This window comes from Coptis chinensis, chromosome 1, assembly GCF_015680905.1.
Source record: "Coptis chinensis isolate HL-2020 chromosome 1, ASM1568090v1, whole genome shotgun sequence".
Classification (NCBI taxonomy): Eukaryota; Viridiplantae; Streptophyta; class Magnoliopsida; order Ranunculales; family Ranunculaceae; genus Coptis; species Coptis chinensis.
The window spans coordinates 82,391,142-82,406,636 of NC_141456.1; positions in this window are offsets into that span (position 1 = coordinate 82,391,142).

A 15,495-nucleotide genomic window follows, 5' to 3' on the forward strand; every position below is an offset into this window, starting at 1 on the left:
GGTCCAGCTTTTTGCCAGCTCAGTTGGTTTTTGATGAATACTTGCACTACGAGCCCAGATTTTGTAATAGAGTAGGATAAAATAGTGGAACTTCTTTGTAATAGTTAGAGATAAAAAGAAAAACGAAAAAAATTAGGAAAAATTGGTTTTTTATTGATTCCTTATGATGAACATGAGTTAAACTTGGTTTAAGTTATATACTTACCAAGGGATTAGAGTTTTAATTGCCTTGGGAAGTTTAAGTATGTGAGGCAAGTTATGAATCATAACTCACACATTTTGAATCAACTTAGTAATCAACACTCTAAGTCCATTTGACTCTAGTTAATCTAGATTATCAATCTAAAATTAGCTAATCTATTAGATTAGTACAATATTAGTTTAGTTTTAAGTTTGTGCCCTTGAAGGCAAAGTTGTATAAATTATCAAAACCCAACTTGTGGGCTTTTAAAGTGGGCCTTTATTGTAACTTAAAATAAGGTAAAGCTCGAAAGGTTGGGCCTGATTCTCAGATCACGAACCAACCGACATCGCCTTCTCCTCAAGCAGCGTGTAAACATAGCTTGAGAGGTAAATTCCAAACCTCCTCGAAGCCCAAGTAAGAGGATACCTTGTTTGTTCAAGCATGCTTATGCGATTGTTTGAAATTTAATTTCCGCACAACAATTTACATTTGCACATAAGGCTGAACCCGAGCCACATAACTACCATTGGGAAGTCATTCCCCAATGTAGGTAAATTGGGCGTTGCTTGATTCTTGAAGCACTATACCAAAAAAATGAATTAAAATTAATCAACTAAAGCCCAAAGTAGTCACGCTCCTCCAGAAAAGGACAAAAATATAGCCACGAGAATTTAGAGTAATCAATTATCAGATTTCGATGGACCAACTACCTTCCTCACTCCCCTCCCCCAGATTCATCGTGAGTGAGATTCTTGGTAGCACACCACTTGGTGAAGTGACTGCCTACTGTTCTGAGACGTGTAGTAGAGCCATCCTAGTCTCGCGCCCAATTGCTCCTTTGAACAGGGCATAGTAAAATATAGACCACAAGCAAAGTTTTCAAAACTCCATACTTGCAAAAACGAATTTCGAATTCTTGAGCATACATTGCACCATTTGCGCATGTTAGGATAGTTTTCGGGTCATGCTAAAAGTGTATGATACTGCGTTCAGGCAGTTCTAGTATTAGCAAGAATAAAACTTACTCACGTAAGAGAGCTCGACGCCCTAGACAATCTCCTGTTTCCAGTCCTCCATTTCATAAGATGGCTGACGAAGTAGTGCAAACTGAAGAGCTTCTCTCAAACTTCTACACACCGTTGCAAGATGGGCCTCCATCTTGTATACGACTCACACCGCTCACGAGTGATTTTCGCATTCCATCGAATGTGTTCAATCTTCTACCCAACTTCCACGGGTTAGAACATGAGTTATCGTACGAGCATCTACGCCGGATACATGAAGTATGTAATACTTTTCATCATTCGGGCGTCACTGACGACCAAGTTAAGATACGAGTGTTTCCTTTCACTCTAGCTGGTAAGAGTCACGTTTGGCTTTTTTCATAGAAGGCTGACTCTTTCGATACATGGGAAAAGGTTGTGCTTTCCTTCATGAAGAAGTAATTTCCGCCGAAAAAAATAAAAAAGATGAGAAGCAAGATACAGTTCTTCAGACGAAGTCCGAGTGAGACATTTTCTGAAGCATAGGATAGGTTCTATGACCTACTCCATTCATGTCATCACCATAAACTAGAAAAGTCCACTCTTGTCCAATGTTTCTTCAAAGGCCTTCTCCTATAACACAGAGTAACCCTCGACATCAAGATTAACAGTAATTTCTTGGATAGAAGTGCAACTGAAGCCTTAACCTTTCTTGAAAACCAAGCTGAAAAGAGCACCCCTTGGGGCGACATAAACAATTCCAGAACAACCCAACCCAATACATTTAAGGATAGTGGTATTTTTTAGGTAAAATCAGATCCAGAAATCAAAACCTTAATCAAAACCCTCACAAGAAAGATAGATGCCCTCACAACCAAACAAAAAGAACAAACCACTCATCATGTCATGAATATAAATACCTCACCATGCAATTTATGTCTATGCTTAAATCATATAGATGACACCTGTCCCTTTATCACAAACCTATCATCACTTTAGTCAGAAGAATTATGTTCTTTCAATGTACCAAATGCACCGTGGAGACAACATCCAAACTTTGCATGGACCAACATGCCATAAAATCAAACACCACCAGGTTTCAACAAACCGACAAATACATTCAGGCAAGGATAAGGACAAGGTACCTATAACAATTAGAACAGAGCATTGGTTCCATCCCAGTTTAACCAAAACTATCAAAACCCACCTATCAACAACCAAAGAGACCTAGTTCCCGTTACACCATCAACTAGTGTCCAAACAGATAAGCCCACCGAAATCATGTTATCTATCATGCAACAGCAAACCCAAATCCTATCATCCATGCAACAATCTCTGAACTTGTTAGCCCAAGATAAAACCCAAAAAGGTGTGTTCTCAGGTCAAGCTATTCCTAATCCTAAACCGACAAACACAGCCTTTGAAGCAACAAATGATGTGAACGAAGCTAAAGTGCTAAAAACTCTTTCTTAATCATCCCATCTATGAAGATTGATTCTTCTTTTCCGATGTATTCCTTTCCTATTCCATTCGGTCTTTTACTTTAAAAGGATACATCAATAAGGTAACCGGACCTCTCCACTTGGAGGGTGTGGTTGTAAGTGTCGAAGCCTTAGTCCACAGTATATCTCGCATATTCTTTGTCAAACACATTTTACTCGTCGTTGGAGTAAGTGTGAACCTGTGGAGTGAGTATACAATTTTCCTTTTTTTTATTTTACACTTCTTTTTCAAAAATGTTTGTTTTCTTTGTGCTATTAATGATAGATTCTCAATACATCAATAGTTAAGTGATTTTTCAAAATGGGCAATGGATTTTACACAAACCAACCCCTAGAACAATGCAATCTAGGGGTGGTTTGAGATCAGCTTTGCTTACTAAGGGTTGCCTATATGGTAGACACATAAATGTTACATATATCTACACCCAATTTTATACTAGTTAGTTCATTTAATTTATTCGTTTGACTAAATTAGTGTGTTTTTAGTGATTTTGCAGGATGGGAGTTAACTTGATTAAAAGTGTTGAAACTGTCGAGATTCGAAGATATTAGTGTGTGCACGTTGATCTAGTTCAGTGGAGTAATAAGGCTATGGCTATGAGTATTTGGTGAATGCACATGAAGCCAAGATTTAAGTGAGGACATGACTAGAAAAAGGTGCTGTAAAGTTGGACCCAATTAAGTAAATACAAAGGAAATAAAAGAAAATGGAATTTGGACCTAAAGTTTAGTCTGGGTCCAACAGCTTAAGATCGGACCATGTGTACCAAGCCAATTCTTAGCACTTAAATAGACCAGCCCATATACACCAAAGCCCATCGAACCAAACATTAAACATTTAAACCTCATCTCATTATAGTATTTGGAGCACCTGATCGGTCTCCACCCTTCGCTTCACTCACGAACAGGAGCAAAGTTCCTCTCTTCAGGCGAAATAATCAAACCAACCAACCGAACATAACAACCCGCACACTAGCATACCTTAAGCCTACTTACTCCCACTACCACCTGATCACCTCTCATGTTTTCCATCTTTGTTCTCCTTCTTTAAGAATTCTTTAAGAACAGGAGACTGACCGATCCAATCCCGAATTTCACGCAACTCGACCGAATTAGATACTTCTAATTCAAATCAAACTATCGATGTGAATCCATTATATATAGAAGAGAGAAACAGTAGAGAAGGGGCGCTCCAGAACACAGAAGACAGAACAGAACACTGAAGAACGGAGAGTCGGAGAGCAAGAATTGGTGGGAGAAGAAGTAAGGCGAAGCGGAACTTGCTGTCGACATGATTTTTTCCTCACCTTACTTTATTTTCAGTTTGATTATCATGTGTAGCTAAACTATTAGCTAGGGCTAAGATGAAGCCCTAGACTTGTATAGGTTTTTTTTTATGTTTAATTAGTTTACTGTTCTCTGAACTTAAAGATTAAACTTGATTGATTTCTTTAGATAGTAATAGGATTACTTTCATTAATTATATCTTGCATGTTTTCATGTATCAACTAATTAATAGTTAGATTATTCTCTTATTAATATCAATGCACTACGTTTATCGTTTAAATAAATCTGTGAAGAGTTGTACTATAAAAAGACAACTCTTGCTAGGGATTTATATTTTTGTTTGCTGATATCCAATCAATCTAATAAATATAAGAGCTTTATGATCATATCTTCGAGAAAGCTAGGGTTACCTTTCCCTCATGCTACTCGTAATTAAAAGAGAACTATAAACTGATTTGACTAGGATAACCTACAACGGTCTAGGGTGGATTCGAAAGCCTTAATGTTTTCTTCATTGATAGTTAATCTATATTTTTATTGGTTTCGTAGTCAATAGTTTAATTGCATTGCTTAGTCAATAGTTAAATTAAATCATATATCAAAAATCATTTAAAATTAGTTAAGTATAATTTTAATACCCGTTTGTCCGAAGTTGCAATCCCTGTGGGATCGATCTGTTTGCCGCAACTATTTTCAACGATAGCTGTGCGCTTGCGGTTTAATTAGGGTTAGATTAGTCTAATTAAATAGACCGACTAATTTCTTATCACTATATCACCGAGCTATTCGCCCGAGTCAGGACATTCCATGTCATGCGCAGTAAATCCCCCCAACGCGTAGCTGAAGCTCTGTCTTTTTAGATTGGGTTCGCCACAGAGCCGACACGAAAGTTACCTAAGATTATATGTTATGATTTGTTTTCAAATAGTAGCATCTAGAATCACAGCTTTTAAGGACGAGTCTCTTAAAACATCCCTAGCACTAGCCACCCACACCAGCTCGCGATCACCCTTATCCAACTCGCAACCGCAACCTCACCTCAACATACCACCACTCCAAAATTTTAAAATCTTCCCCATTTTCAACCCTCATTCCGACTCAAAACCCCAATTTTATCAATCCCTACTCTAAATGGCTCGAGTTCTTAAAATCATGACGGAGCAAAATTTTCAAAACCTCTCCAATTTTGATCTATTTAAAGTACACTTCAAGGCTGAGATTAGAAGAAGAGGATGGGAACCCTTGGTTTTGTTGGAAGGTGAGGCTTATTCTCCTTCTTTTACTCATTCATTTTATAACTGCAAGCTTAGAAGGGAGGATGACCGCATCACGGTTGTCAAGGATGGCCGCTCGCTGGAGCTCACCAAGGCGGTGGTGAGTGGAGTTATGGGGATTCCTCTAAAAGCTTATGTTCAGATGGAACAATCTCCAGACGGTAAGACCATCGACGTGATGATGGTAGAGACGCTTCTTGAGGGGTTGAAAAGCCCTACGTCTCACTGCGTGTTTCAGAGTTCGCTGCGAAGGAACCAGTTGGCAGTATTTCAGTGGACAGCCCACAACCTTCTAGGCTCAGCCAAGCCTTCGGATATAGGTAAGGCGATGCTACATCTTTTATGGATTCTTGAAGAGCAGAAGAACAGCTTCTGCATCGTCTCCTTTATCTTTGAGCAACTCTGCAACATCGAGCCCTCTACCAGTGCTAGTCACCAAGATCATGCAACATCGAGCCCATAGATGCCCTAGTAGAGGTCAAGGATGCTACCACAGGTCCTATCTATGCCCACTGCGTCCAAAAGTTATGGCTTCCACCTTAAGCCAGAGCCGCCAAGCAAGCACGCCCGACTGAGAAAGTGGATTACTTCGGAGAAGATGTCACTCGACAGTTCACTCAGCCCATGGATTGAATTCACTTCCTCCATGGAGGCCAGAGGATTCTGAATTTGTATCTCCACCAGCTTAAGGAAACTCAAGGGAATATTATAGCGGAACAGCGGACCATCAGAGAGGAGCAGCGGTCCTTCCAGCAGGAGCAGTGATGTTTTCAGCACAGTGTCACTAGACCACTGCATAGCATCAGAGACGCACTCCTACGTAGTGATAAACATGCTAGGTCTCGACGTCAGCAAGAAGAAGGATCTTCTAGATGTCGAGACGAGTCATGCACGGATTCTGACTAGGATTCTCCCTAGTGTCCGTATAGTTGGATTAATTTATTTTTCTGTTTCTTTTTTTTTTTTACGTGTATGACGTAGTATAAGTTTAATTATATGCTTAATATTATTTGTTTATTTTATTTTTCTTTTCTTGTGGAATTTGGTATATGAGTAGAAGGTAAAACAGATACATCATGCCAAAAAAATTCCATTTTTTTCTTTCATGCATGTTTTTAAAAATACAAAAACCCAAAATATTTTATAGTAGAATAAATATCCCTAGTATAATAAACCATGCATTTCTTGTTCTATATCAAACAACCCATGCCCCGCCCCAAACTTATTTACGGGTGGCGTATTTTCTCCATGAAGAACAAAATACAGGTGTATCGCCATTTTTGCTCATGTTTCTATGGTAATCTCTTTCCTTATCTCTGCATACTTTGAGGACAAAGCATAGTTCTATTTGGGGGTGGTATAGTAACATTTTGTAAAAACTAGGTATTTTCTATATTGTAGATATAATAGTATATTTCTTCCTTTCTAAAAAAAAAAAAAAAACGAAAAAGACCAAAAATATTTTTCCGTTTAGTATTAAAAAGTCTTTTTTCCTTTTTCTATGATGAATAAAAAGTTTAGAAGTCTCATTATAGCAATAGAGTAAGGACTCGTTCTGCGTACTTAGACTAATATACGTACAATAGTTTCTGCATCTTTTCATGAATGGCATGTATCAGTATTTGTTTGTATATAGTAGTGAGTTTCCGAAGCCAAGGTTAGAACAATTAAGTTTCATATCCTGTGAGAATCTAGCCAAATAAAAGCCTCATCTGAATGATTATCGAGTGATGACACAAAGGATGTCCGGATAGAAAGACCACATGTCTACTTGCTTGATCACCATGTCATATCTTAAGAGAGAATTTAGGCCCTTTTTGGATCGATATAGCCAAATAAACATTAAAAACCCAAAAAAGATAGTTTTCCACTAGTTACCCCTCTTAAGCCTTCACCCTTTTCTAAAAGCCTTTTATCCTTCACCAAAAATTCTTAACCCGTTACAACACACAATAAAAAGGTTACCCAGCTAACAAGTTGAGAATTGGATGGATATCAGAATTAAAAAAAAAAAAAGGCTCCTTAAGAGATTGCAGAAAGTTATGGACTGCAACATAATGACAGTTGGTTCTAACCAGTTTGTTTTTAGGAGGATAGGATTTTCCATTTAGAAAGGACTTGCGACGCAGCTTGTTGCACGCTTGTCCTAATTATTTGTAAAACTCGTTATTATTATTAATAAAAATTTCACTTAAAAAAAATTAAAAAAAATAAAAAAAAAATAGAAGACCTTGTACAAAAATAGAACAATTATTTGCTTCAAAAAGAAAAAGAAAAGAAAGAGAAGAAAAAATGGACCCATCAAAAACCAAAACTCCAAAAAAAAAAAAAAAAAAAAAAATCAAAGGAATTAAAAAAAAAAATCGAATCTCCCAAAAGTTCAAAATCAAAAGGGGACGATATCATAAACAAAAAGAAACAAAAGCAAAGTCATAACTCCCAAAATTCAAAATCATATGGAGTCACAAAGCCAAAGGGCTAAAAGAATGTATTACAATTCGGAAGCAAAATTACAAACTGAGGTTCTTCTCGATCTGGTTACAAGTATCTTGAAGACCTAGTGTTTCAACTTATCAGATTTTGTTTTTCCCTTCCTTTTTCTTTTTAAACCAACATCCTAGCCCCGTAATTCCTAATAAAATACCATTAACTCAATTATGAATAGGATGGTGTGATAGTAAGTGGCAAGCGTGATCAATCGACCCCATTTTCTTTGGACGTTATTTGAGTATGAGAGGAATATAAGTGCCCACTGCACTTGAGAGAACGAACCTTGAGTGAATCTATCAGAGAGTTGTGATTGCAACACACCCCTGTGAGAATCCACCTTAAAGTCGAAGTTAACGGTCAAAGTCAAAGGTTAAGGTCAAAACTCAAAGGCCTCAACTTAAAAGACCAGAGATGGAGGCCCTTATCTCAAAATATGACATTCTCCCAAAACCTACCTTGGTCAAGAAGAAATCAAAAAGCAAAAGAAAAAGTGAAGTGTGAGGTGACTAATTTGTAATCAAGAAAGGCAAATCTGTAAAAAGCAAAAGTAGGGGTATATAATCCAAAAGTTAGGGAGAGATAAAACATTCATTGTCTTAGGATCCAAACCATTTGGTTTGTTTAATTTCTTGTCTAGTTTTTCAATTCAAGTCCTTTACGTTTATTGTTCTTCATTAATTTCCTTTTAATTAAAACTTGTTATTTTCCTTTGTTCTTATTTCAATCTTCAATCTTATCTTGTTGTTCTTATTTCAATCTTCCATCAATCTTTATTTCAATGTTTTCATGTCATTTTAATACCAATAACTAAAGCTTTCATGTTTTCATTAGCTTAAGACCAATCTAATCTATACCAAGAGTCTACCTTTTTTTCTTCACTGTAGGAACCATTATGGTTGTATGTCATTGTTTACAAACCATGAAAACCCATGCGCAGCGGAATAAGGGTTTTCACGATTTTGATTAGGAATCATACCTTTTGATCAGCTGTGATATCTCTGAGAATCCAAGCTCTACGAATCAGCAACCTCTTAATCTTCTGTTGTATTCCTATCCTTGGAATGGACGTTGTGTAGGCAACAATCTACAAACCCCTTCTTTCTTTCTTGGCCTCTCTCACTCACAAGGTTAGAACCGAATTTTGGGACTAATTTTGCTTCATCAATAACTCAGTGTTTTGGCCAGGAAAGAAAGATTTCCTTATATAGGCTACAACAGGGACCATGAGGAGAAATTAGGGTTAGGTCTCCTGACGGGCTTAGGCTTCCCATGTTCTCCCAGAACACACGACCCAAGTCACTCAACAAATGGCTTATTCCACTAAAGGCCATTGTTACACTACCGCCCTAATCCCAAATTACGTGTATTACGTTTATGGGCTCCATATTATATGCTTGTTGATCTCCCCAAGTTAAGATATTGAATGCCCGTTGATTAAGTCAAGTTACTGACAACTACATTAATCAACTTCTTATGTCCTTGAGTAGTAGCACTCAACCTCATTGTCATGTCGGATTAAATCCACCTGCAGGGTTTACATGACAATCCTTATGAGCTCCTCAAAGGGACATCATCAACCCGACTTCTTGCGGGTTCACGGATTCCTTCTAAAATCAATAGCACACCTTACATACAATGTCATTACCCAATCCATCGAGTTTGTTGATTCACAAATGAATCTCACTCATTGATGATTTAAAGCAATGTACAATGCACATAAGTGCCCGTTATTATATCCGGATTAAGAGGACAAACATCCATAATAACAGAGGTGTTTGTTTTCTTATATAGTCAGTATAAAGATAAACAACCTCACTTGGTCCTGTTCAATACACACAAAGTGTACTAGTGTAATCCTGTAGCCAAGATAGACTAATACCAGATTATACTACAACCATACCAATGGTTTGTCCAAATCCATCTAGGTTGTGAACGTTTACTTATACTTTATAAGGTACTGATGATATGATCTTCTGTGTGCCACCATACACCATATCATCTACAACATAAAGTATTAGACGCATGCATATAACTAATAACATATATAATATGCATAACATTTGCCTATATAATTCTCATTCAAAATATGAAGAATTAGAGTTAATACAAAAGTAATGCTTTTAGTATATAACCCTATCATTCACAACTCCCACACTCAAACTCTAAACAATTTAGAATGAAACTCACTTGCAAACACACTCTATTGAAGTCACTACCACTGATTACAACTTTAATGAGTTCAAAGTTTACTTGAGTGAGGTTCACTATAAATTATTTAGAGCTTGAATAAATGGGAGTTTTGAGAGAGGAAATAAGGTAGATTTCTTTAGCTTGTAGGACTTGTTTTTTGTTAACTCTAGTTATATTAAAGAAAACTTGTAAAGACTTTGTTGATGAAATTTTGAAAACACAAACTTGAAAGCAATAACTTGATTGAAATGAAGAACACAACTTGAAAGAAATAACTTGATTGAAATGAAGAACAAAACTTGAAATAAATAACTTGATTGAAATGAAGAACAAAAAGTAGAATAACTTATTGAATGTAAATGACTTGAAAATTAAATCCTACACTACTACGTGACACTAGAATAAGTCTAGGTGCATTCTCTCACCCTACTTTTGAGTTCTTATACCCCTACTTTTACAAAAGATTGATTTGCCCTCTCCCTCTACAATCACTTCACCAAGGTTGCTTTATGCTTTTCCTTTTTGTTTTTTCCTTTTGCTTTTTCATTTCTTCTTGATCAAGCTAGGTTTAGAGAAAGTTTTTTTTTGTATCAAGGCCATCTATCTCTGGTCTTCTGAGTTAAGGACTTGACTTCAACTTTTTGGTTTTGAGTCCTTGACCTTTGACTTTAACTTTTTCAGTACTTTTTTTAGCAGCTTCGAGTCTTCATAATAAGCATAAATAAGGCTACTTTTGGTGCTAATATGCAACATTTATAATAAGTAGTCTGAATTGCTCTGTAACTTGAAAAAGGCAATAAAAACTATGAGTTGTCTTTTCATTATGCGTAAGAAGGGTTATAATGTAAGGGTAATAAAATGCACATTTGGGAGTTGATCATGTGGGTATGTTAAGCTTCACAATAGCTAATCTTTTTATGTGCTACAAAAGGTCTTTGGCATCTTCAGGTCATGTATTGATTGGTTCCTTCACCTTTGAGTTCTCTACTCCCTCCATCTTTTGACCCCCTCATTCTTTGTGGCTCCTTCATCTTTTGGTTTATTGATATATCTTGATTGATTGAGCTTCATGTCAGATCTCTCTTTAGAACTGATAGTTATTCAGGTTGAGAGATTGATTGGTTCTCCCCTTCCACAACTTCGCTTCATGGAAATATATGCTTGGATTGGCTTCAAGTTGATTGGATTTGGCTGTGAAGCGTTGCTTTTCTTGAGGTGTTTTGGGTTAATAGTAAGCTATGTCGCTAAGAGATCAATGATAATCTTATTGTGACGGTAGAGAACCTTCTAGCACCACAGTTCACCACCTTTTTGAGTGCTTCATATCATAATTGTGTGTGTTATTCTTTTGTCTTTCTTGAGCAGTTAGGTTTATTGTCAGGATTCTTAGCGGTGCATATCTAAATCTATTATTGCCTAGTGGGCGAAAATTCTCATAGGGTTACATAAAATTAGGCTAGAGGAGTCAGTTATAAATATTTAGTAGTCCTAAGACTCCTATGAATTTTTTTTAGAAATTAATACTTCAATTTGACGAGAATATGAAACTGACACCTGTTACCCAACTTTACCAGAAATAAACGAAAATATCCTCACTTGGAAACAACCAGAACCGACTAGCTACCCAATAAGGTAGTGGGTTCATGCAAAACCAAAATTTGAATTTCACACAAAAAAGGAAACTGAATAAAAAAATTTAGATATGAAAAGTTTAAGTTTGTCAGAGATCAAAAATGAAGAAGACGTCAGTTGAGAAACATGATCAAAGGTATGTAATACATTTATTTCCAATTTTAACAAAGATTAATATTATCATATATAGAAATTCATTACGTAGTGAATTCAACGCCTCATTATAGCATCTTCCATTAAATTTTCATTTATTTCCAAAATCAGAATTCATATTTTCTCATTAAATAATACCGGAGTACCAACGGAATTTCTATACATTGAGATTGTGGAAGAAATAAATTTGAAATAAAAAGAAAAAATTTAAGTGAAGAATATGAATCACAGAAACTGTGAAGTAGGTTTTTTTTTTTTTTGGTTTCTATGAAAAACGGTTAAAGGGTAAAAAGATAAGACGAAAAAGTTTGAAAAAAAAAAAAAAAGGGGAATTTTGAGTTAACCCCCCAAAGTTTGGTAGCGTTTTGAATAAACCCCCCATTTTAAAAATCATTTGAGTTTGCCCCCCACTCCGTCAATTTTGTGTGTAACAGACGTTTGTACTTTACATATTGACCATTTTGCCCTTTCTGAAAAAAAAACAACACTTTTTTTTTTCTTCGTTAAAACAAATCAAGTTTGAGGTTTACTATTAGTTAGTGTAAACCCCCAAACGTCAATATGCTATTTGCATAAACCCCCCAAAAAAGAGTGGAATTGGATTCGAAAAGCATCCTCGTCAGCTCTTAGCAGTATAAAGTGTTGTTCAATGTGTATTTCTTGAAGCATCTTACTGGACACTTGTTGAAGCACCTTAAAACAATTGAAATCGTAGATTGTCAAGTTGCAAATGAGGATGAATTACACACTGTGAGATATTTACTTGAGAACGCCATCTCCTTGAAGAAAATGAAAATTGCATACCACCTTAGCATTAAAGAGGATGTAAACTTTCGAATGCTGATTGTTGAGTCATTGTTGAAATTCGCCAAGGGTTCTCCCCCAATGCAGTAATTGAGTTCTCCTAAATCTTGACAGGTGAGTACAGTAGTCTGCTACCTATCCCTCCCTCTTGTAGAACCCACTTAGTAATATTAAAGTAGGTTCTGATTTTATAGATAACTGTACTAACTGGGATCACAAGACAGTCAAGCATGCACAAGCTTACTTGGGATCCGTTCAGGCTTACTCAATCTTCGTAAATTGAAGTCACATTGATAGAATTTATATGGCATTCGTTTAGGCTTACTCAAAACCCATTATGTTTCAATGATTACACCTTTTATTTCACCAACAGATTTTCCCAAATCACACTCACTTTGTCTGTGATTTTTCCGGCCCCAGGGGAGTTTACTCGACCCATTCCCCAGTTTCCCACACTGCTCAAGTAAGTGTGCGACTTCGTATGAGGACCTCCTTCCCTTTTGCCCACTCTCCGTTCACACAGTTATCAAAGCGGATGAGGAAGGGTAGGCAGAAGGTACACCAAGAGCCCTCTGTCCCACACATCTATCCAGAAGCAAGTGTAGTTCACCGATTCCACACATTGTTTGCCTTTCGACATAAACATTTCCCTTAACCGTAGTAGGCGAGCAGGTAAACTATATGGGTTGTTTCCAGAGGCATTCTTTAAAGCATCAAAACTAAGTCTTTCACTGGCAGTCCCTGGGAAAGTTGTCTCGGCCGACGCCAAAAATGCAATTTCGACTCATCAAGATTCAATCTATTTGGGGGGGTGCCCGACGTCAACCTCGCAATCGTCTTCCTACGCTTTCAGGCGCGAAAGAGTAGAAAGTAAAGTTCAGTAAAGGAAGAAAGTCAAACTCACCTCGAGTACTACCAACACAGGATTCGCTAACACTCAATTTGGAATATTCACTATCAAGTTGAATTTTTTATTTGGAATTAACTAGTGGCTTCATTTCCGTGAAGCAATTTTTAACTTCTGGAAGTATCATGATGATAATACTTTCTCTAGATGTGGGGAACTAGTGATCCCTCTTAATCTACTTTTCATGCAATAGTGTTTTTACATGTTAGAAATTGTAAACCTGAAAATTGGGGGGTTTATGCAAATAGCATATTGACGTTTGGGGGATTTACACAAACTAATAGTAAACTTCAAATTTGATTTGTTTTAACGAAAAAAAAAAGTGGTGTTTTTTTTAGAAAGGGCAAAATGGTCAATATGTAAAGTACAAACGTTTGTTACCCACAAAATTGACAGAGTGGGGGGGCAAACTCAAATGATTTTTAAAATGGGGGGTTTAGTCAAAACGCTACCAAACTTTGGGGGGTTAAGTCAAAATTCCCAAAAAAAAAAGGTTTTGCAGGCGGTCTTGAGTCATATCCCCAAATTCGAAAACATTTGAAAAAATAATGACTTTTTTAGTAATAAAAATAACCAAAATGGTTTTAAAATCCAAAAATAATACTTCCATGCCTAGGTCTTTGAAAGTAATTTTTTCTGTGAAGCAGTTATATAGCCCAATTTCTTGATAAGGGATATTAGGAGGCCATGTCAACAATATGTTTAAGTGAGGACACAATATTAATTAAAAAGCATGACATAATTTTGATTAATTGCAAGTCGGTCCCTACTCTGAATTATATTAGACGTATGATTTGGTTGAGATTCTCTAGATGTTCTTGAGATATGTACAATTAAGAAAAAAGCAATTCCACGCCAATCAAGATTATGATTCATGATATAACTATGGACCATAAAAACACAAAAATTGATTCCAAAAAACAAAAACAAAAACATAATAACAAAAAAAAAGCTATATTCTCTCAAACTAATTGATCTTCCATCTCCAAAAGTCTCCTTTGTCAAAACCCTGAAATTCTAACTCTATCTTTTATCTTCAACACACACAGGAAGAAGAAATAAAGAAGGCATGGTCCATATTGCTTTTTTATTCATTGTCGTTCTCTCTTCACGTTTCATTGATTCATTGAAGTGATTGTTTTCTTCTCAATTAATTTCCAAATCCCCCTCTTCTTCCCAAAACACAAATAAATCTTCAGTTAATTTCTATTTTGTGTAGGTCTTAATTGTTTTTTATCCTTAACAAACTCGATTATTGAATATTTGCAAAGTACACAGTTCATGGGTGTTCAAAACTCCAAATTGAGTACTTTGCCTTCTCCACATAGTTATTCGTTCAACATCACCTGATCATTGCATCATCCTCTAATCAATTGATTTCTTCCTTCGGTGGTCTTCAGCTTATTAGGCTATGTGATTAAGAGACCACCCTGACCCAAAAAGTACATATATGCAACTAATTAAAGCGGATACGTTGTTTTATTTAGTTTGATATTTGTTGCTATTTTAATGCGTTGGTATTTGCTAAGAGTTCGACAACAACAAAATAGGTAATTGATTTTTTTAGTTCATGCTTTTCTTCTGTATGTATATCACTCCTCATTAGGACAATTAATGGCTTCGAAGGTTTTAATATGGCCAATAGATAGGTAGATATCCTTACCTAGATCACGATATGTAATTAGCACTTGTGACTATATGCATTTGTGATAAAAGACTCTGAATTTTTTTAGTTTCTTAATTAGCTTGCAAGATTTTGATTTTTATGGGTTTTTTTTTGTTTTTGGTTTATAGCAAACGTTCTCAATTGCAATTTCTGCCTCTTCTAGTAATGTTTACTTGAAGCTATCATGTAATAGAAGACTCGCAAGATTTTATACACGACTTGCAAGCTTTTATACATTTTCATGAATATGATAGAATTCCGGTGTTAAGCATTGTACGATATTTGTATTGAATGTCCATATATTAAAATGATGTCACTATGATACATGAAACTATTTTTTTACTATTCCTATGTCATTGTAGTGCTCATTAGTTGGTGTTGTTTCAGAGTGAACTTGGATAGCATTTGTCTCTTTAACAAAAA